Source organism: Dendrobates tinctorius, unplaced genomic scaffold (genome assembly GCF_039654945.1).
Source record: "Dendrobates tinctorius isolate UK_male_01 unplaced genomic scaffold, ASM3965494v1 ptg000051l, whole genome shotgun sequence".
Lineage (NCBI taxonomy): Eukaryota > Metazoa > Chordata > Amphibia > Anura > Dendrobatidae > Dendrobates > Dendrobates tinctorius.
Genome location: NW_027361719.1, coordinates 20,033,860 through 20,055,021, shown reverse-complemented (window position 1 = coordinate 20,055,021; position 21,162 = coordinate 20,033,860). Strand labels below are relative to the sequence as shown.

The 21,162-nt window shown below is 46.4% G+C and overlaps 1 long non-coding RNA gene across 1 annotated transcript in view; it reads right to left on the bottom strand.

Annotated features, from left to right (window-relative positions):
• The window catches only part of LOC141091322 (uncharacterized), a 182,130-nt gene that overhangs the window by 113,115 nt on the left and 47,853 nt on the right, over nt 1-21,162 (bottom strand). The window lies entirely within an intron of this gene.

The window sequence follows — 21,162 nt, the reverse complement described above, 5'->3', positions numbered from 1 at the left end:
CTTTTTGGCTTTCTGACAGGGGGTACACTTTGAACAAGCTACATAGTCTTTCTTTAAAATCGCTCAGGGTGTGCGACTCCCCTGAGTACTGTGGTAACCAGGCTGCTCCTGGTATATATGGCATTGATAGCGGCATTATGTAGACTGCGGCTGCGACCGCCGCTGAATCTTCACCCGCATTGGGCATTTTCTTCTTGCTTTTTCACTTGCTCACTAACGTCAGAGCACGGGCAGGGGCTTCGCGTCGTGCTTTATTTCTGGCTCTGTCCACAATTGCACGTCCCACTCTGCTCGCACGCGCTGTATGACACAGTTATGGCGGTTATTTGAGAGCTCAGTAAAGTCTTTAGCACTCAATTTAATAAAGTCTATGGCGCACAGTACCCAGCTTTGCCAGGCTCCTTGTACCTAACTTTGCTAGGCTCACTAGATCCTGTTCATGACGCCAGTTGGAGCACCCCGCGGGGCCTGGGGATACTCGGTAGAGGGCCCGTCAAATTCCATGGAGGATGGTGTCACAGCGGGGGCGACCCGGTCCGTGGCCCAGAGGCGTCCAGTAATTAAATAGGGGAAAGTTGTGTGGTATTTAAGTGGTAAAAATGAAAATAAAGTTATTAGATGGTGAAATACATGATGCCACCTGTGGTATTCTAGTCAGAGGTGACCAGCGCTGCGGTGTTGGTTCTCTGGGATGGATGTTGGGTGCAGCTATGATGTTGTAGCCCTCCACAGGTAGGGCTGTAGTCCCAGGGAAACGATGCTAAATAAATAGTAAAAATGGCTGTGAACGTTGGGGTGCAGAGAAATGAGAGAATGACACAGAGAGGTACAGTTTCTTGACCTTTTACTGGTAATTGGTTGTAGTCCGGAGTACCACATACAGGTGATGGAATGAGTCCAGCTTGCCTGGAGGCATTCAGGGGATCCACCTTGCCAGGTGGGGATTTAGGACCTTCCTTTCTGCGCTTTGTGTGCGGATCTCCGCTGTATATAACCACGCTGCGACCCTCTATTCATGATGGTTTCACTAACCTGTACGGCTGTCAGTGTGAGCCTATTCCACGGGTACCGTTCTCTTCACCCACGGCCATGGCTCCTTATGCACTGCCGTGGCCTCAGGTGATTAATGTGCACAGGAATTTACAATCCTCCGTACTTTCAGATTCGGTTATCAGGATTTACAGCTCCTGTCAACCTAGGACTCTGATGTCCCTTTTCTCTTTATTAGCACTTCACTCAGGGGTCTGCTATATGCAGTATTTTAGCTTCCCTAGAGTCTCTCAGTCTCTGCTCTTGTCCTTTCCCTCTTCACAGATCAGCTCTGCCTGTCTTTATCTGACAGGATCTTCCAGAAAGATCTCTTTAACTCACGTCCTCATGTTTTTTAACTGTCTTGGCATTTCCTCACCGCTCACAGCTGTTTCGTTTCCATGACAACCCCCTCAGCTGATTTCTAGCTAACTCACCAACCCCCTCTGCTGACCAGAATTTATAAGGCATCTCCCTTTTTTGACCTGCAGCAGGAAATTGTGATTAAATCTATGCTGCCTGGCATGGGGGTCCCTTTTCTGCCTCCAAGCATGACTTCACCTCATAGAGGGAGGCAATGTCACTTTGACAACCAGACTCTGGGGTGTCACATGTAGAGCAGTCATTGTGTCATTTTGCTGCTCACCCGCTGTGACTTGTGGTACCACAGACTGTTTCATAGAATCATAGAATCGTAGAGTTGGAAGGGACCTCCTGGGCCATCTGGTCCAACCCCCTGCTGAAAGCAGGATTCTCTAAATCATCCCAGTCAGATGTCTGTCCAGCCTCTGTTTGAAGACTTCCATTGAAGGAGAACTCGCCACTTCTCGTGGCAGCTTGTTCCACTCATTGATCACTCTAACTGTCAAAAAGTTTTTTCTAATATCTAATCTGTGTCTCCTCCCATTCAGTTTCATCCCATTGCTTCTATTCTTTCCTTGTGCAAATGAGAATAAGTTGGTCCTTCTACAATGTGACAGCCCTTTAGATATTTGTAGAGAGCTATTAAGTCTCCTCTCAGTCTTCTCTTTTGCAAACTAAACATTCCCAAATCCTGCAACCTTTCCTCATAAGACAGGGTTTGCAGACTGGTCACCATTCTGGTCGCTCTTTTCTGAACTTGCTCCAGTTTGTTGATGTCTTTTTTAAAATGTGGTGCCCAAAACTGGACACAATATTCCAGATGAGGTCTGACCAAAGAGGAGTAGAGGGCAATAATGACTTCACGTTATCTAGACTGTATGCTTCTGTTAATACATCCTAGAATTGCATTTGCCTTTTTTGCTGCTGCATCACACTGTTGACTCATATTCAGTCTGTGAACTATTAGTAACCCAAGTCTTTTTCACTTGTGCTGTTGCTTAGCCCTATTCCTCCCATTCTGTATATGCTTTTTTCATTTTTATTGCCCAGATGTAGTACTTCGCATTTTTCCCTGTTAAAAAACATTCTGTTAGTTGCTGCCCACTTCTCCAGTTTATTTATATCTTTTTGAATCCTCTCTCTCTCTTCTCTAGTATTAGCTATCCCTATTAGCTTTGTGTGATCAGCAAATTTAATAAGTTTACTCTCAATTCCTTCATATAAATCGTTGATAAAGATGTTGAACAATACAGGGTCCGGGACAGAGCCCTGTGGTACCCCACTTGAGACATTCTTCCAACTGGATGTGCAGCCATTTACGACCACTCTTTGGGTCCGATCACTAAGCCAGTTATGAATCCACCTAACAGTTGCCTTGTCCATTCCATGCTTAGTCATTTTTTCAATAAGGATCGTATGAGATACTTTGTCAAATGCTTTGCTGAAGTCAAGATATACTATATCTACAGCATTTCCTTGATCCACCCAATCAGTGATTCCGTCATAGAAGGAATTTAAGTTAGTCTGACATGACTTATTAGTTACAAACCCATGCTGACTTTGTTTAATCACTTTGTTCTTATCCAGGTACTGACATACATGTTTAATTATTTGTTCAAAGATCTTTCCTGGTATAGAAGTCAGACTCACTGGCCTATAGTTGCCTGGGTCCACCTTCTTCCCCTTTTTGCAGATAGGAACAACATTTGCTCTTCTCCAGTCTTCTGGGACTTCTGTTCTCCAAGAATTTTCAAAGGTTATGGAGAGGGGTTCAAAAATTTCATCTGCTATCTCCTTCATTACTCTGGGGTGTAATTCATCTGGACCTGGAGACTTGAATTCATTTAGGTTAGCTAAGTGTTTCCTCACTATCTTTCTGTTTATAGATATCCTGGATTCTTCTATTCCCTTAATAGGACAGTGAAGAACAGTTGACATTACATTTCCTTTCTGCTGTTGCTGCTGCTGACTGAAGACTTGAAGAACTGAAAATTGAAGACATTTCTGACCTGCTCTTGTCTCCTGCTTTTTTCTAATCCATGTGATATCCCCCTTCCCAGCTTTCAACCGCTCCCTAACCCCCTTTCTGGTGCCGAGCGCTGTTCAGTACATAATCACTCGATTTTTGGCATTTATTTCCCCTTTGCACCACCCCTGTGCATTCGTCCTTCCGCCTCTGAGTGCTGATCAGTGATTCCTATTACTGATTGGCATCTAGTTGTTGTTTTTTCATAAGGGGTAAAAGAAAAAGAAAATTAAAATAATATTTGAAATTAGTTGATAGGGCTATAATTTGGAACTGTGTAATCTATAGCAAAATACACTGTAGAAATTATCTTATTACCATGTTTTATAATAAAATATAATTTGCGTCAGATAGTTGAGGATGCTCAGAATTTTTTTTCACTGACATCCATTTATTAGTTATACTTTCAGAATTTTATTGGAAAATTTTTGTAGTAATTAATTATACAACAGTTTTATCCACCACACTTTTTGCTTTCTTCTATTTTAAATTAAATAAATAAAAGTTTACACCAAACACGCAGCTGAATAAAATTTGGTTATCCAGCACACAAATGTGAAAAATACAACAGATGATGCACACACCACCCATGTCAATATATTGTGGTAGATCTGCTCACTCGGCTGCATGCGGAGGTAGTCACTAGAACACTGTGACTTTAAGGATACACTTAGATTATTAGTTACAGCATAAACCAAGGTTTAAGGACAAAAATAAACATGGCCCTCTGTGCAAAACAAAACGGTAGTACGTCGTGCAGTCCTTGCACTACTAGTGTCAGTCCACTCAGAGTTAGCAATGTCCTGGAACAAGCACCATGTGCACAAACACTCTCTTGGAGTCTTCCTCTCCAGGCACTCAACAGCCCAACTACTGGAGTTCAGCTATTTAAGCCCAGACCATGTGACTCCTCACCCATGCGACTGATCACATGACTATGACATCACCAAGGTCCTGTCAGCACAGGGCAATAGGTGGAGATATGGTGGACATTCTCCCACCCGCTCTATGAATGTCCACTTAGAAACCAGCCCATAACATAACTTAACCCTCACAAAACTTACTGTGCAGGAGGAAATAAAACTCTGAATTTCATATCACTGACGAAAAATAAGTATTTGATACGCTGACAATTTTGCAAGTTTTCCCACCCACAAAAAATAGGGAGGTCTGTCATTTTTATCACATTCCATGATTTTTACATAATTGATTTGCATTTTATTACATGAAATAAGCATTTGATACAATAGAAAAACAGAATTTAATATTTGGTACAGAAATCTTAGTTTGCAATTACAGAGGTCAGATGTTTCCTGCAATTCTTGAGCAAGTTTGCACACACTGCAGCAGGGATTTTGGCCCACTCCTCCATACAGATATTCTCCAGAACTTTCAGGCTTCGGTGCTGTTGCTGGGCAACATTGAGTTTCAGATCCCTTCAAAGATTTTCTATTGGGTTCAGGTCTGGAGATGGGCTAGGCTACTCCAGGACCTTGAAATGCTTCTCACAGAGCCACTTCTTAATTGCCCTTGCTGTGCATTTCGGGTCATTGTCATGATGAAAGACCCAGCAACGACCCACCTTTAATGTTCTTACTGAAGGAAGGAGGCCAAAATTTCACGATACATGGCCTCATCCAACCTCCCTTCAATACAGGGCAGTCGTCCTGTCTCCTTTGCAGAAAAGCACCCATAAAGTATGACATTTCCTCCACCATGCATCATGGTTGGGATAGTGTTCTTGGGGTTGTACTCATACTTCTGATTCCTCCAAACACAGCGAGTGGAGTTTATGCTAAAAAGTTCTATTTTGGTCTCATCTGACCACATGACATTCTCCCATGTCTCCACTTGATCATCCAGATGGTCATTGCTGATCTTCAAATGGACCTGGTCATGTGCTGATATAAGGGGGATGACGAGACTGCGGGTACCTGCATGCCGGGTCTGGAACTAGAAAGGCTCCATCCTCTGTTCCCTTGGGGAAGTGTAAGTGAGGCGAACCTTCCCCTTCTGTCTGGGGGAAGCTTGAGTGAGTGGGACCTTCCTCCTGACTGAGGGGGGTGGGGAGATAAAATTAGAAAGCGCTCGCAGAAGAGGAGTTTGGTGCAAACAGAGTGCAGCGCGCAGTCAGTTGAGCAGCGTGCTCTGCTTCCCCTCCTCACATAGAGCACCGGCACCGCGACAAGCCACACTGAAAGGGTCCCCCGCCATCTGCCCCAAGCTTTTGGTGTGAAGGGGTGGAGTCAGTGCCTACGTGTAGCTGCTGACACCAATCCTCCTGTTGCCTTTCAGAGCCATTCTCTTCAACCTTGTCAGATGGAAGCAAGGGTTCTAGTGTCTCGATTGCATTGTTACTGACGGTGAACAATTTAGCAAGGGTGGCATACCGGGGTAACTGGACCTCTCTCTCCCCACAATTTAAGATGCGTATTGGTACTCTCCCCTTGCGGACATCAACTACTCCTCTGGCTGTCAGGATAGAGGGCCTACTATCAGAGTACATGGGTTCTACCAGGGCTTGGTAATCTTGACCCCTTAGGCCTATTGCTGCTCGACACCAAATTAACATTTCACTTCTGGGAGGTACTGCAATGGGGCAGTCTGACACTGCCGACTTCTCCACCAGACAGCTTTACCTGTTGTCTCTGCATCAGGGCTCTGATCTCCTTTTGCAGGACCCGTTGCTGACTTGAGCTGGCGGTCTCGGCTACCTGTTGTAACAAAACAATAATTTCTCCAAGACAATTTTCAATTACATTAGTGCCTAAAGTGATCATAGGATGGCATTCTCGTTTGTCAATATCAACTATTATCAAACCTTGCGATTGCAATTCTAGTCGGCCAATTTTGATGGTCACCTCATTATATCCCATCTGAGGCAAGGGCTGACCATTGCTGGCAATGATGGCAAGGTCTTTATCTGGGCTCTGAGTAATGTCTGAATCTGCCCAGTACTGCTTAAAAAGAACATATGGTATCGTTGCCACCTGGGAGCCGGTGTCCAGTAAAGCGTTCATCGGAAAACCGTCAATCACAACAGACAAGTCTTCCTACGTACGTGTCTTGCCAATTTGGTGGGCCTGGTTGTCTTACTCCTGAGGGTTGGCCCTTTGCCCCAGGGGTTGCTTGTTTGAATGACAGTATCTTGCAAGGTGTCCTGCCTTGTTGCAGCGGCGACAGATGGGCTGTCCGTCCTCGTCGTAACGATCGCTGTCTCTCACTCTGGTCGGTGGGATCCTCTTCTGCTGTCGCCATGGGACGTCTTCTGGACTGGAGGCCAGCTGGATCTTCTTCTTTGGAATCACTTGCAGGGACTGCACAGTTTTTGTGAGTGTAGCCACACTTTTAGTTAGTTCCTTGACTTGGAGACGTAAGTCTGCAGCAGAATCATCATCTTGGGACGGCTTGCCAGTCTCAATAGAGGTCTTTTGAAAGGATGCTGTCTCCTGCAGCAGGTATGTAACTGCAGGATGCTTAGAGGACTCTGTGCTGCTAGGGTTCGGTTCACGCAGCACTCTGATGGCTCTATCCTTAAAGTGTGCAAAGTCCAATTCAGGATTTTGTAGGGCCATTATGCGCAGCTGTGTCCTTTGATTTTTAGACTAGAGTCCCTCTATGAACTGCTCTGTTAATAATTAATCTATCTTCATCTTGCATGCTCTCAGGATCAACCTGCTTTACAGCCTGTAGTGCCTCCTGAAGATTAAGGGCATAGTCCCGTATACTGTCCTGCACTCTCTGTTTGCACCCAAAGAATTTCATTTTTATCTCTGTTGCAGTACGGGTATCAAAAGTGTCTTTCAGTCTGGCTAAGATTTGTTTGACAGTTCTTTTATCAGTGTCCGGCCAGGACTTTACTTCCCTCTGAGCCGCACCAGTTAACTGGCCAATGAGGATACTGACTTTTTGGCTTTCTGACAGGGGGTACACTTTGAACAAACTACATAGTCTTTCTTTAAAATCGCTCAGGGTGTGCGACTCCTCTGAGTACTGTGGTAACCAGGCTGCTCCTGGTATATATGGCATTGATAGCGGCATTATGTAGGCTGCGGCTGCGACCGCCGCTGAATCTTCACCCGCATTGGGCATTTTCTTCCTGCTTTTTCTCTTGCTCACTAACGTCAGAGCACGGGCAGGGGCTTCGCGTCATGCTTTATATCTGGCTCTGTCCACAATTGAACGTCCCTCTTCTGCTCGCACGCGCTGTATGACACAGTTATGGAGGTTATTTGAAAGCTCAGTAAAGTCTTTAGCGCTCAATTTAATAAAGTCTATGGCACACAATACCCAGTTTTGCCAGGCTCCTTCTACCCAACTTTGCTAGGCTCACTAGATCCTGTTCATGACGCCAGTTGGAGCACCCCGCGGGGCCTGGGGATACTCGGTACAGGGCCCGTCAACTTCCATGGGGGACGGTGTCATGGAGACGGCGACCCGGTCCGTGGCCCAGAGGCGTCCAGTAATAAAATAGGGGAAAGTTGTGTGGTATTTATGTGGTAAAAATGAAAATAAAGTTATTAGATGGTGAAATACATGACGCCACCTGTGGTATTCTAGTCAGAGGTGACCAGTGCTGCGGTGTTGGTTCTCTGGGATGGATGTTGGGTGCAGCTATGATGTTGTAGCCCTCCACAGGTAGGGCTGTAGTCCTAGGGCAAAGATGTTAAATAAATAGTAAAAATGGCTGAGAACGTTGGGGTGCAGAGGAATGAGAGAAAGACACAGAGAGGTGCAGTTTCTTGACCTTTTACTGGTAATTGGTTGTAGTCCGGAGTACCACATACAGGTGATGGAATGAGTCCGGCTCGCCTGGAGGCATTCAGGGGATCCACCTTGCCAGGTGGGGATTTAGGACCCTCCTTTCTGCGCTTTGTGTGCGGGTCTCCGCTGTATAAAACTATGCTGCTACCCTCTATTCATGATGGTTTCACTAACCTGTACGGCTGTCAGCGTAAGCCTATTCCACGGGTACCGTTCTCTTCACCGTTGGCCCCGGGCTCCTTATCCACTGCCGTGTCCTCAGGTGATTAATGTGCACAGAAATTTACAATCCTCTGTACTTTCAGATTCGGCTATCAGGATTTACAGCTCCTGTCGACCTAGGACTCTGATGTCCCTTTTCTCTTTATTAGCACTTCACTCAGGGGTCTGCTATATGCAGTATTTTAGCTTCCCTAGAGTCTCTCAGTCTCTGCTCTTGTCCTTTCCCTCTTCACAGATCAGCTCTGCCTGTCTTTATCTGACAGGATCTTCCAGAAAGATCTCTTTAACTCACGTCCTCACGTTTTTTAACTGTCTTGGCATTTCCTCACAGCTCACAGCTGTTTCGTTTCCATGACAACCCCCTTAGCTGATTTCTAGCTGACTCACCAACCCCCTCTGCTGGCCAGAATTTATAAGGCATCTCCCTTTTTTGACCTGCAGCAGGAAATTGTGATTAACTCTATGCTGCCTGGCATGGGGGTCCCTTTTCTGCCTCCAAGCATGACTTCACCTCATAGAGGGAGGCAATGTCACTGTGACAACCAGACTCTGGGGTGTCACAAGTAGAGCAGTCATTGTGTCATTTTGCTGCTCACTTGCTGTGACTTGTGGTACCACAGACTGTTTCAAATTGTGTCCCATCACTTCTGCTGTTGCTGCTGCTGACTGAAGACTTGAAGAACTGAAAATTGAAGACATTTCTGACCTGCTCTTGTCTTCTGCTTTTTTCTAATCCAAGTGATATCCCCCTTCCCAGCTTTCAACCGCTCCCTAACCCCCTTTCTGGTGCCGAGCGCTGTTCAATACATAATCACTCGATTTTTGGCATTTATTTCCCCTTTGCACCACCCCTGTGCATTCGTCCTTCAGCCTCTGAGTGCTGATCAGTGATTCCTATTACTGACTGGCATCTAGCTGTTGTTTTTTCATAAGGGGTAAAAGAAAAAGAAAATTAAATTAAAATAATATTTGAGATTAGTTGATAGGGCTATAATTTGGAACTGTGTAATCTATAGCAAAATACACTGTAGAAATTATCTTATATTACCATATTTTATAATAAAATATAATTTGCGTCAGATAGTTGAGGATGCTCAGAATTTTTTTTCACTGACATCCATTTGTTAGTTATACTTTCAGAATTTTAGTGGAAAATTTTTGTAGTAATTAATTATACAACAGTTTTATCTACCACACTTTTTGCTTTCTTCTATTTTAAATTAAATAAATAAAAGTTTACACCAAACACGCAGCTGAATAAAATTTGGTTATCCAACACACAAATGTGAAAAATGCAACAGATGATACACACACACAATATATTGTGGTAGATCTGCTCACTCGGCTGCATGCGGAGGTAGTCACTGGAACACTGCGACTTTAAAGATACACTTAGATTATTAGATACAGCATAAACCAAGGTTTAAGGACAAAAATAAACATGGCCCTCTGTGCAAAACAAAACGGTAGTACGTCATGCAGTCCTTGCACTACTAGTGTCAGTCCACTCAGAGTTAGCAATGTCCTGGAACAAGCACCATGTGCACAAACACTCTCTTGGAGTCTTCCTCTCCAGGCACTCAACAGCCCAACTACTGGAGTTCAGCTATTTAAGCCCAGACCATGTGACTCCTCACCCATGCGACTGATCACATGACTATGACATCACCAAGGTCCTGTCAGCACAGGGCAATAGGTGGAGATATGGTGGACATTCTCCCACCCGCTCTATGAATGTCCACTTAGAAACCAGCCCATAACATAACTTAACCCTCACAATACTTACTGTGCATGAGGAAATAAAACTCTGAATTTCATATCACTGACGAAAAATAAGTATTTGATACGCTGACAATTTTGCAAGTTTTCCCACCCACAAAAAATAGGGAGGTCTGTCATTTTTATCACATTCCATGATTTTTACATAATTGATTTGCATTTTATTACATGAAATAAGCATTTGATACAATAGAAAAACAGAATTTAATATTTGGTACAGAAATCTTAGTTTGCAATTACAGAGGTCAAATGTTTCCTGCAATTCTTGAGCAAGTTTGCACACACTGCAGCACTCCAGAACTTTCAGGTTTCGGTGCTGTTGCTGGGCAACATTGAGTTTCAGCTCCCTTCAAAGATTTTCTATTGGGTTCAGGTCTGGAGATGGGCTAGGCTACTCCAGGACCTTGAAATGCTTCTCACAGAGCCACTTAATTGCCCTCGCTGTGCATTTCGGGTCATTGTCATGATGAAAGACCCTGCAACGACCACCTTTAATGTTCTTACTGAAGGAAGGAGGCCAAAATTTCACGATACATGGCCACATCCAACTTCCCTTCAATACAGGGCAGTCATTCTGTCTCCTTTGCAGAAAAGCACCCACAAAGTATGACATTTCCTCCACCATGCATCACGGTTGGGACAGTGTTCTTGGGGTTGTACTCATACTTCTGATTCCTCCAAACACAGCGAGTGTTGATACTAAAAAGTTCTATTTTGGTCTCATCTGACCACATGACATTCTCCCATGTCTCCACTTGATCATCCAGATGGTCATTGGTGATCTTCAAATGGACCTGTCATGTGCTGATATAAGAGAGACAACGAGACTGTGGGTACCTGCATGTCGGGTCTGGAACTAGAAAGGCTCCATCCCCTGTTCCCTTGGGGAAGTGTAAGTGAGGCGAACCTTCCCCTTCTGTCTGGGGGAAGCTTGAGTGAGCGGGACCTTCCTCCTGACTGAGGGGGGTGGGGAGATAAAAGGAGAAAGCACTCGCAGAAGAGTTTGGTGCAAACAGAGGGCAGCGCGCTGTCAGGTGAGGGACGTGCTCTGCTTCCCCTCCTCACAAAGAGCACTGGCACCACGACAGGCCACACTGAAAGGGTCCCCCGCCATCTGCAGAGGAACTGCTGCACTGATGGGAGTCGTGTGTCCAGCAGCAGCAACCAGGCAGAGAAGCGTCCACCGTCTTCCGCCACCAGCAGCGGGAACCAGAGAGGGAGAGGAACATGCAGAGTGTGTCTGGTGACTACAGAGAGAAAAGCGCTGTACGCTCTGTATCCATGAGTACAGCACACGTGCCACATAAGAGGGACCGCATACGGGACTGACACTTGCGCCCTGATGTTGCCAGCGAATAAGTACCCAGACACTTGTGCCCTAATTTCACCAGTGTTTATTTGCAGAGCCATGTTGGGCTCATACAGGACTGTGGCCCGTACCCTTGTCAGTCACTGCAGTTTATGGACTAGGCTCAGTGGAAGGTACCGGAAACCAACCACTGCCACCAGAAGATGGGGCATTGTTGCCCACAGGACCTTCCTGGAAAAGACACCTCACCAGCCGTTGCCAGCACTATTGATTTCCCAGCAGGAGTTACAGTTTGAGGAACTTCTGACACAAGTGCTCCACAGGAACTGCGTTGCTTGATCCTTTGTTCTTCTACCTCAGAATATCCTTTGCTTATTGTCCTGTTTAATTCCTTGTTTAACCCTTTACCTCCCTGCGTGGAGTATTCCCACTATTAAACTTGCTGACCCTTGCTCTGTCTCCTTCCTGTCCATCACTGCATCCTGTAACCTGCTTACACTGACATGAGCCCTGTATCCTACCTTTCCTGCCCTTCAGGATTTTAATCCATGACGACATAGTGTGTTACTAATGGTAATGTTTGAGACTGTGGTCCCAGTTCTCTTCGGTCATTGACCAGGTCCTCCAGTGTAAACTTGTGCTGATTCCTGACCTTTCTCAGAATAATCCTTACCCCACGAGGCAAGATAATGCCTGGATCCTAAGACAGAGGAAGATCAACAGTCATCTTGTGACTTATAATTGTGCCAACAGTTGTCTTCTCACCAAGCTGCTTGCCTTTTGTCCTGTAGCCCATCCCAGCCTTGTGCAGGTCTATTTTGACCCTTATGTCCTTAGACAGTCCTTGGTCTTGACCATGGTGGAGAGGTTGGAGTGTGATTGATTGAGTGTTTGGACATGTGTCTTTTTTACAGGTAACAAGTTCAAGTAGGTGCAATTAATACAGGTAATGAGTGCAGAGTAGGAGTGCTTCTTAAAGAGTTCTTGCCGGTTGGTAGGTGATCAAATACTTTTTTCATGCAAGAAAATGCAATTTAATTATTCAAAAATCATACAATGTGATTGTCTGGTTTTTATTTTTAGACTCTGTCTCTCACAGATGAAGTGTACCTATGATAAAAATTATAGACATCTCCATTCTTTGTATGTGGTGTGGTGTGGTGTAGTAACCACTGAGTCCGCTAGGGGGCGCTGTGTGGATGTCCGAGGAGAAAGGATGAATGGCAGAATACGGAATGGCCGTTATGTACCCCAAAGTCGGTGGCTTTGGGATGGAGACTTATGTGTTGTTCAGCAATGATATTGCTGAGGTGTTGTTTCAATGTGTAAGGGAGAAGTCTCCAGGTAACTAGAGAGATGGGCTGGCCTGGTTACCTACAAACCAAGCCAGGGGGTGTGTTAAAAGCACTGTTGGAAAGAGTGTGTAAATGCTTGAAGGACCTGTGATGAGGCCAGAGTCATGTGACCCGGTGGGTGTGGTGTGGAAGGTCCCGCTGAGATGGGCCTTCCTGCCTGACAGCACGTGTGGACGCTGTAATGGCTGCAAGTGCCTGAGAGTTCCCTGGAGGGAATGAATGTCTGCAGTATAGAGGGAGCGCATTGATCTGATTGGGCCATGTGGAACGTCCCGGCAGGCCTATGTGGAGGAAGGTGTGTTACCTTCCTGAAGACCACCTGCTGAGGCTGCTGACCCAGTGAGGCCTATGTATACTGGCTGTATGTGAGGAGGGATAAGCCTCCTGTGTTTTGCTGAGGCTCCAAGACTGAGCCTGAAGTAATGGACATTTTATGCTTGCTTTCGCCTGAGCTAAAGGCTATTCCTTGTGTTATGTGCTGCTTTATGGGTTATGAAGCAATAAACCCTGTGAACTTTTAAAAGGAATGTGCCTCCTGGTTGTCTGCCGTCGCACCTAAGTGAGTAGAATTCCTACAATTGGTGACAGACTGCGCGCAGTGGTTCCAAGAAGCACATGTTGCTGTACTGGCGGCTCTGAGCCAGGAGAGCAGACGGTCTGTAAAATCGTGAGTAATACTGACCGAGGTCAAAGAAAGTGACTGTGTTGATATTTGTGGGATACCTCTCAGAAGAGGCATCCAGGAACCTGTGTGGCTGACACCAGCAGGTAACAGACAGACTGTGTACCTAGAGGGTTCAGTGAGCAAGGTCCTGGAGGGTCAGTGTTGGGAGATTCTAGGAGAATTGTCTCCCTGGAGCTCGTGGTATGACCTTGGACCTGGTGAGGCGTGAGTGTTGGGCAGTCTCAGGCGGAGATGGATGTCCTGAAGAGCACCCGCTAAGCCCCTGGACCTGGTGAGGCCGGTGTGTTGGGAAACCCTGGGAGGAGGGTCGACTCCCTGAATAGCACCCAGACAGTCTCAGGCGGAGACAGTATGTCCTGAATAGCACACAGACAGGACACGTGAGTTTTTGTGTGGTCTGTTTTTTTTTCTTTTTCCTCTTTTCCTCTGCAAAACCTGAAGGTGATTGCTGTGGCTCAGAGGGGTCACGAAGGTTTTTTGCAAGGCAGCTTGCTGTGGCTCAGTGGAGTCACAAAGGGGACAAGCGGCTTCCGGTAACTCGGCAGGGTTACGAAGAGGACACCAGCCGCTGTGTGTGTGAACAGCAACCGGTGGTGCCGGTGATTTGTGACAGCAGGAGCTGTGGCAGCGCCAGAAGGAACTGGTGTGGTGTCGTGCTTAAAGGGCCAGTACCAGCCCAAAAAAAGACATAAACTGTACTGTGTGAACTGTGGCATAAGAAGTTCTGCAGGACGGACATGGGGAAATCCCGAAAGGGGGCGGTGGCCCAAATCGGGGTGGTGGCCCAGAATGGGGAGGTGACCCAAATCGGGGTGGTGGCCCAAAAGGGGGTGGAGTCCCAAAAGGGGCAGTGACCAAAATTGGAGTGGTAACCCAAAAGGGGTGGAGTCCCAAAAGGGGGCGGTGACCCAAATTCGGGTGGTAACCCAAAAAGGGGTGGAGTCCCAGGAGGGGGCAGCGACCCAAATTGGGGTGGTAGCCCAAAAAGGGGTGGAGTCCCAGGAGGGGCGGCGACCCAAACTGGGGTAGTTCAGGCAATGGCAGCACTGGTTGCCTCAGTGGGTATGTAGGGAACCACAGTGTGTCTGTATGAGTTTTGAGGAGTGCGGCATGTATTTTCCAGATAATGACAGGCCACAGGTGTGTACCGTGATGCTGCACCGGGAAGGAGTCTCTGGTAGACTGGACTCAGAGAGTCAGGTGACTCTGACAGGAAATCCTCTCATTTTGTCTCTTACCAAGAAAAACGCCAGGGTTCGCTGTAAACACGGGGTCACGGTGAACTATGCAGTAGACCGAGTAATGTTCAAGGGGACCAAAGGTGGTGCGTGCCAAGGGGGCGGGATACCACGTGACTTAATCTATGCCTTGGAGAGGGGCCGGGACTTTGTGTTGTCTGATGATGTACGGTCGAATGAGGAAGATGTTTCTACTGTTGGATTAACAGACGTTGAGACGGTGACGCCTCCTAAAGTGGACAGGTCTGATGTAGAAGTGACTGGAAGAAGTACATCTGCCCAACTGATGGACCTGATGTCTCGTGATAAGACAGATGGTGGGCTGGGAGATGAGGTGACTGGAGTGGACACACGGTCAGAGGGTAACTGGAGGGTTGACTTGGATGATCGGCGTGACTCAGACTCTAGGGGTGAATGTGGCTCTGAGAGAGAAAGGGACCACAGACTGGATGAGCTAGAGAAAGAAGTCTTCGAGCTCAAAGGTCACCTGGCGTCGTGGCAAGGTCTGAATAAGTCCCTCAGAGAAGAGATAGGAGTACTAACAAAAATTGTAAGAGGTGTTCTGTAGGAGAAGAAGTGGGACGAAGACTTACAGCGGCCAGGCTTGAGTAAGGAACAGTGTGAAGACAAAAAGAAACTGAAAAGTATGGAAGCAGAGGTGATTCGTTTGCAGATGGAGCTTGCTGCTGCAGAGTGTGCTAAAAGACAAGCCCAGCAGGAAAAAGATAAACTGGCTGATGTGATTGCCAACCACAGAGGTGAAAGTGCTCTGGCTTTGGAAGAAAAGAGGCGGTTAGTCTCGCATTGTTCAGCTTGAAGAAGTGGAGGAAGAACACGGCAACGTTGAATTAGCCAATGACAAGCTGAGAAAGGCCACACTTCAGGTTGACCAGATGGATGCTTATCTGAAGACAGAACGTAGTAATGCTCAGAAGAATGAGAATGCCCGTCAGCAATTAGTTCGCCAGAATAAGGACTTAGAAGCAAAGGTTGCACTACTGGAGGAACAGCTTGATGCAGAAATTAAAGAGCGCCAATCTGCTAGCAAACAAGTACATCGTACGGAGAAAAAACTGAAGGTTGTACTAAGGCAAATGGATGATGAAAGGCGTAATTCTGAGCAGTACAAAGGCCTGGCGGAGGGAAATGATGTGCGTCTGAAACAGTGGAAACGCCAGGTGGAAGCAGAGAAAGAGACTCAACGTGCCAATACGTTGCACCGTAGGTTACAGTGTGAACTGCAGGTTGCTACAGAGACAGCAGATGCAAAGAACTGTGAGGTTAATGCACTGAAAAGTAAACTTAGATGTGGTGGGGTACCATTTCTTACAAGACGCTTAGATAGAGAAAGGATGATGACTAACCAGTGTCTGACGACGCAGACAGACCATGACTGGAGGGTCAAAGCCAATGACCAATATTCTGACCGCTGGAGGCGGGGGAGGTCTAACGTAGGAATGAGGCCGTATGACAGATGGAGACGGTTCTCTCGACCTGTGGGGCAAGGTGTGTTGAGTGCCCAGTTGCGAGACCCTGGTGTAATGTTGTGTGTTCAACCCCACAAGTTTGAACAGAGGGGGGAGGTATGTGGTGTAGTAACCACTGAGTCCACTAGGGGGCGCTGTGTGGATGTCCCAGGAGAAAGGATGAATGACAGAATATGGAATGGCCATTAAGTATCCCAAAGTGGGTGGCTTTGGGATGGAGACTTATGTGTTGTTCAGCAATGATATTGCTGAGGTGTTGTTTCAATGTGTAAGGGAGAAGTCTCCAGGTAACTAGAGAGATGGGCGGTCCTGGTTACCAACAAACCCACCCAGGGGGTGTGTTTAAAGCACTGTTGGAAAGAGTGTGTAAATGCTTGAAGGACCTGTGATGAGGTCAGAGTCATGTGACCCGGTGGGCGTGGCTATGAACCATATAATGTGGCCAGGGTAGATCACAGGTGGAGAATGCTTGGACCCAGTTGGTCCTGTGTTGAAGGTCCTGCTGAGAGGGGGCTTCCTGCCTGACAGCACATGCGGGCGCTGTGAGTAATGGCTGCAAGTGCCTGAGAGTTCCCTGGAGGGAATGAATGTCTGCAGTATAGAGAGAGCGCATGGATCTGATTGGGCCATGTGGAAGGTCCCGGCAGGCCTATGTGGAGGAAGGTGTGCTACCTTCCTGAAGACCACGTGCTGAGGCTGCTGACCCGGTGAGGCCTATGTATACTGGCTGTATGTGAGGAGGGATAAGCCTCCTGAGTTTTTCTGAGGCTCCAGGACTGAGCCTGAAGTAATGGACATTTTATGCTTGCTTTCGCCTGAGCTAAAGGCTATTCCTTGTGTTATGTGCTGCTTTATGGATTATGAAGCAATAAACCCTGTGAACTTTTAAAAGAAACATCCCTTCTGGTTGTCTCCCATCGCACCTAAGCGAGTAGAATCCCTACAGTGGGAAAACTTGCAAAACTTGTAGGTCTGCTGTGCTGGGAACCCTGAGACCTCATACACTCAGGTGGCACAAATATCAGCTTCGTAGAGTACTATTGTAAGAAAAAATTAAGAATAGTAACACAGGTAGTTGACTGAAAGTAAGTGCAGGCTTACCGGTCTGGGAGCCCTACTGTTACAGGCAACACACATGTAGGAGACCCAATTTGGAGTCCAAACATTTCATTAAATTGCCACATGCCGTTAAAGTGACATCAACTTCCCCAGAGGACAAATAGTGTAAAGGAACGCTGGCACACCTTATGTTACGGTTCTGCAGCACAGGACTAGGGTAGGAGGGGAAAAACTGACCCTGCACTGCGACTAGGCTGATGTGCTATGATGGAGTGGGCAACCCATTCCTTGTGAATAGACCCACCGATGATCCTAGGCTAATCTCAAGCGAAGACCTATAGCTAGGGGGAAAGGGGTCCCTGAAAGATATAAGGACTGGGTATAAAAACAGGTCATCTCCTAAGAGAAAACACAAAGAAGGCTGCAGAAACAAACTGAAAACAGAAACTAAGACTAGCAGAACAAGAGGTCCCAGAACTGCACTAATTAAACACACAGAAAGCAAAGCAAGGATCCAAGCCAGACTTCAAGCGGATTAACACTGTTGTCCAACAAGGAATGGGAGACAGGTGCAGGCTAATAAAAGGTGATTTAATCACCTGACCAAAGGCAAACCCAGCACCAGGGGAAAAAGACCAGCAGCCGGAACACTACAAGAAAATGGCGGATAGTCACAAACTGATTAGATTCTAACAGTACCTCCCCTTTAACGAGGATCCCCCGGATCCTCTAGGCCGAGCCATATTCGGAAATCTCCTGTGAAAAGTCTTAATTAATCTTGAGGCTGAGACGTCCACAGCTTTCACCCAGGAAGTGTCCTCGGGACCGAAACTCTTCCAGGACACGAGATACTGTAAGCCTCCTCTGTGCCATCTGGAATCAAGAAGGCGTGAAATCTCAAACTCACAGTCCTCATCAATTGGAGGAACAGACGGCATAGCCATCTTATTAGGCGTGTCAACTTTCTTCAGCAAAGATACATGAAAAACTGAATTAATTTTCCAGGACGAAGGAATGTCCAATCTGACCGCTGCCGAGTTGACAATCTGAACCACTTTGAAGGGTCCTACAAACTTAGGCCCCAATTTTTTTAGAAGGGATCTTTAAACACAGATTCTTAGAGGACAACCAAATCATGCCCCCAACAACAAACCTCGCCTCCCTTCTTTTCTTGTCAAAATATTTTTAGACCTCCTATTAGCCTAATTCAGATTATGGCACACACTGGTCCAAACCCTTTCCAAATCTCCAGAAAAACTTTCCTCCTCAGGCACTGCTGCACCAATCCTAGAAAAAGGACCGAAAGATGGATGCTTCCCAGTACAACAAAAAAAGGAGAACACCCAGCTGAAGAAGACGTATGATTATTGATAGCAAACTCAGCTAATGGTAGGTATTCCGACCAAATTTCCTGATTGTCTGCTACAAAGCATCTCAAAAACTGCTCAATGCCCTGGTTCTTCCTTTCGGTATGTCCATTGGACTCCAGATGATAACCCGATGAAAATGACAAATGAACCTTAAGTCTGTCACAAAAGGCATGCCAAAATCGAGCCCCAAACTGTGGTCCCCTATCGGAGACAATGTCCGTGGGGTCACCATGGAGTCTGACCATCTCTTTCACAAATGCCCTGGCAAGTGTCTTAGCGCAGTGTAATTTATTGAACGGGACCAGATGACACATCTTACTAAACCAGTCTACCGTGACCCAGATAAAAGAAAAACCTTCAGAGACTGGCAGGTCGGTGATAAAATCCATCGCAAGATGCATCCATGATGAACTAGGAACCTCTAATGGGCACATCAAGCCTGCCGCTGGGGCATGAGAAGCCTTAGACCTAGCGCACACGGTACACTGACGTACCCACTTGACGATTTCTCTTAGCCACCCCGGCCACCAGAATTTCCGACCGATCGACTTTCTAGTCTCGGCAATCCCTGGATGACCCGCCAAACAAGACTCATGACATTCCGCAAACAAAGCTCTCCTCAGGGCTTTAGGCACAAATAATTTCCCATAAGGAGTGTTGGTTGGTGCTGCATCATGGGCTTTAAGAATGCTACTTTCCAACTCAGAACCTAAAGCTGCCACCACCACCTCTTTCTGCAGAATAGATTCCTCCTTTTCAGTATTAACTGCTGAGGAGATACTTCGAGACAATGCATCAGCTTTAACATTCTTTGTCCCAGGGATATATGTCACAGAGAAATGGAACCGAGCAAAAAACAATGCCCACCTAGCTTGAGGAGCATTCAAACGTTTAGCAGCATCCAGATACATTAGATTCTTATGATCAGTGAAGACTTGTATAGGATGTCTAGTGCCCTCCAAAAAATGTTGCCAATGATCAAACGCAAGCTTAATAGACAGCAATTCTCGGTTTCCAACATCGCAGCTGTGCTCCGCCTCCAAAAATTTCTTAGAGAAGAACGCACAGGTATGTACCCCATCCTCTCCCTCCTGTGACAGAACAGCCTCCACTCCTACTGATGAGGCATCCACCACTACCAGAATGGGCTTAGTCTCGTCTGTCTGGATCAACACCAGAGCAGAGCTAAACTTCTCCTTGAGATGCTCAAAGGCCTTAACAGCCTCAGGGGACCATTGGACAGTATTGGCACCCTTCTTAGATCAGTAAGAGGTTTGGCGATAACAGAAAAATTCTTTATGAATTTTCTGTACTAATTAATAAACCCCAATAATCTCTGAATTGACTTCAAGCATTCAGGTCTAGGCCATTCCAATACCGCCTGAACCTTCACCGGGTCCATCTCAAACCCATCACTGGAAACAATGTACCCCAAAAAGCTAACTTTCTGTACGGCAAACTTGCATTTCTCCAGTTTAGCAAAGAGTGAGTTTTCTCTCAGAATCTGCAGAACCTCGCGGACTCTCTGCCAATGCGACTCCAGATCGGGCGAGTAGATAAAAATATCATCCAAATAAACGATAATATTCCTACCAATCAATGGCCTCAGAATGTCGTTGATGAAATTTTGAAAGAACGCTGGAGCATTTGTAAGGCCGAAAGGCATAACTGGGACCTTCTGGGATATTAAAGGCTGCCTTTCATTCATCGCCATCTTTGATCCGCAGCATATTATATGCCCCACAGAGATTAATCTTGGAGAACCACTTGGCTCCAACCAATTGGTTAAACAAATCCGGAATTGGGGGCAAGGGGTAAGGATTGCGCACAGTGATCTAGTTAATCTCCCTGAAATCCAAACACGGCCTAAGACCCCCATCTTTCTTTTGACAAAAGGAATCCCACAGCCACTGGGGACTTGGAGGGTCTTATATGACCTGCAGCAAGGGGAAGAGTCCTGGGGAGATAATTTGCATATTCCCAGTGCCTTGTGGGATAAGTGAAAAGTCTCTGCGAGCTCAACGATCACTGGATTTTGTCCGGTGCAGCTGAAAAGAGGAAAACGGTAAACCAGGGGAAGAGTCCTGAGGAGATAATTTGCCTATTCCGTGCCTTCTGGGATAAGTGAAGAGTCTCCGCGAGCTCAACGATCACTGGATTTTGGCCGTTGCAGCTGAAAAGAGGAAATCGGTAAACCAGGTGAAGAGTCCTGAGGAGATCATTTTCATATTCCCAGTGCCTTCTGGGATAAGTGAAGCGTCTCCGTGAGCTCAACAATCAATGGATTTTGGCCGTTGCAGCTGAAAAGAGGAAATCGGTACAATTTTGGCTCATTATTCATTGCTTTGAAATCTCTTTAATAATAACAATATGGAAGAGGCCAGGAGCCATTGGGTGAGCTGCATTTCTTGCTACATGTTCACAGACTTACCAGTGGAAAAGCCAAACTTCACATGCAAAATCTCGAAGAGAGGTT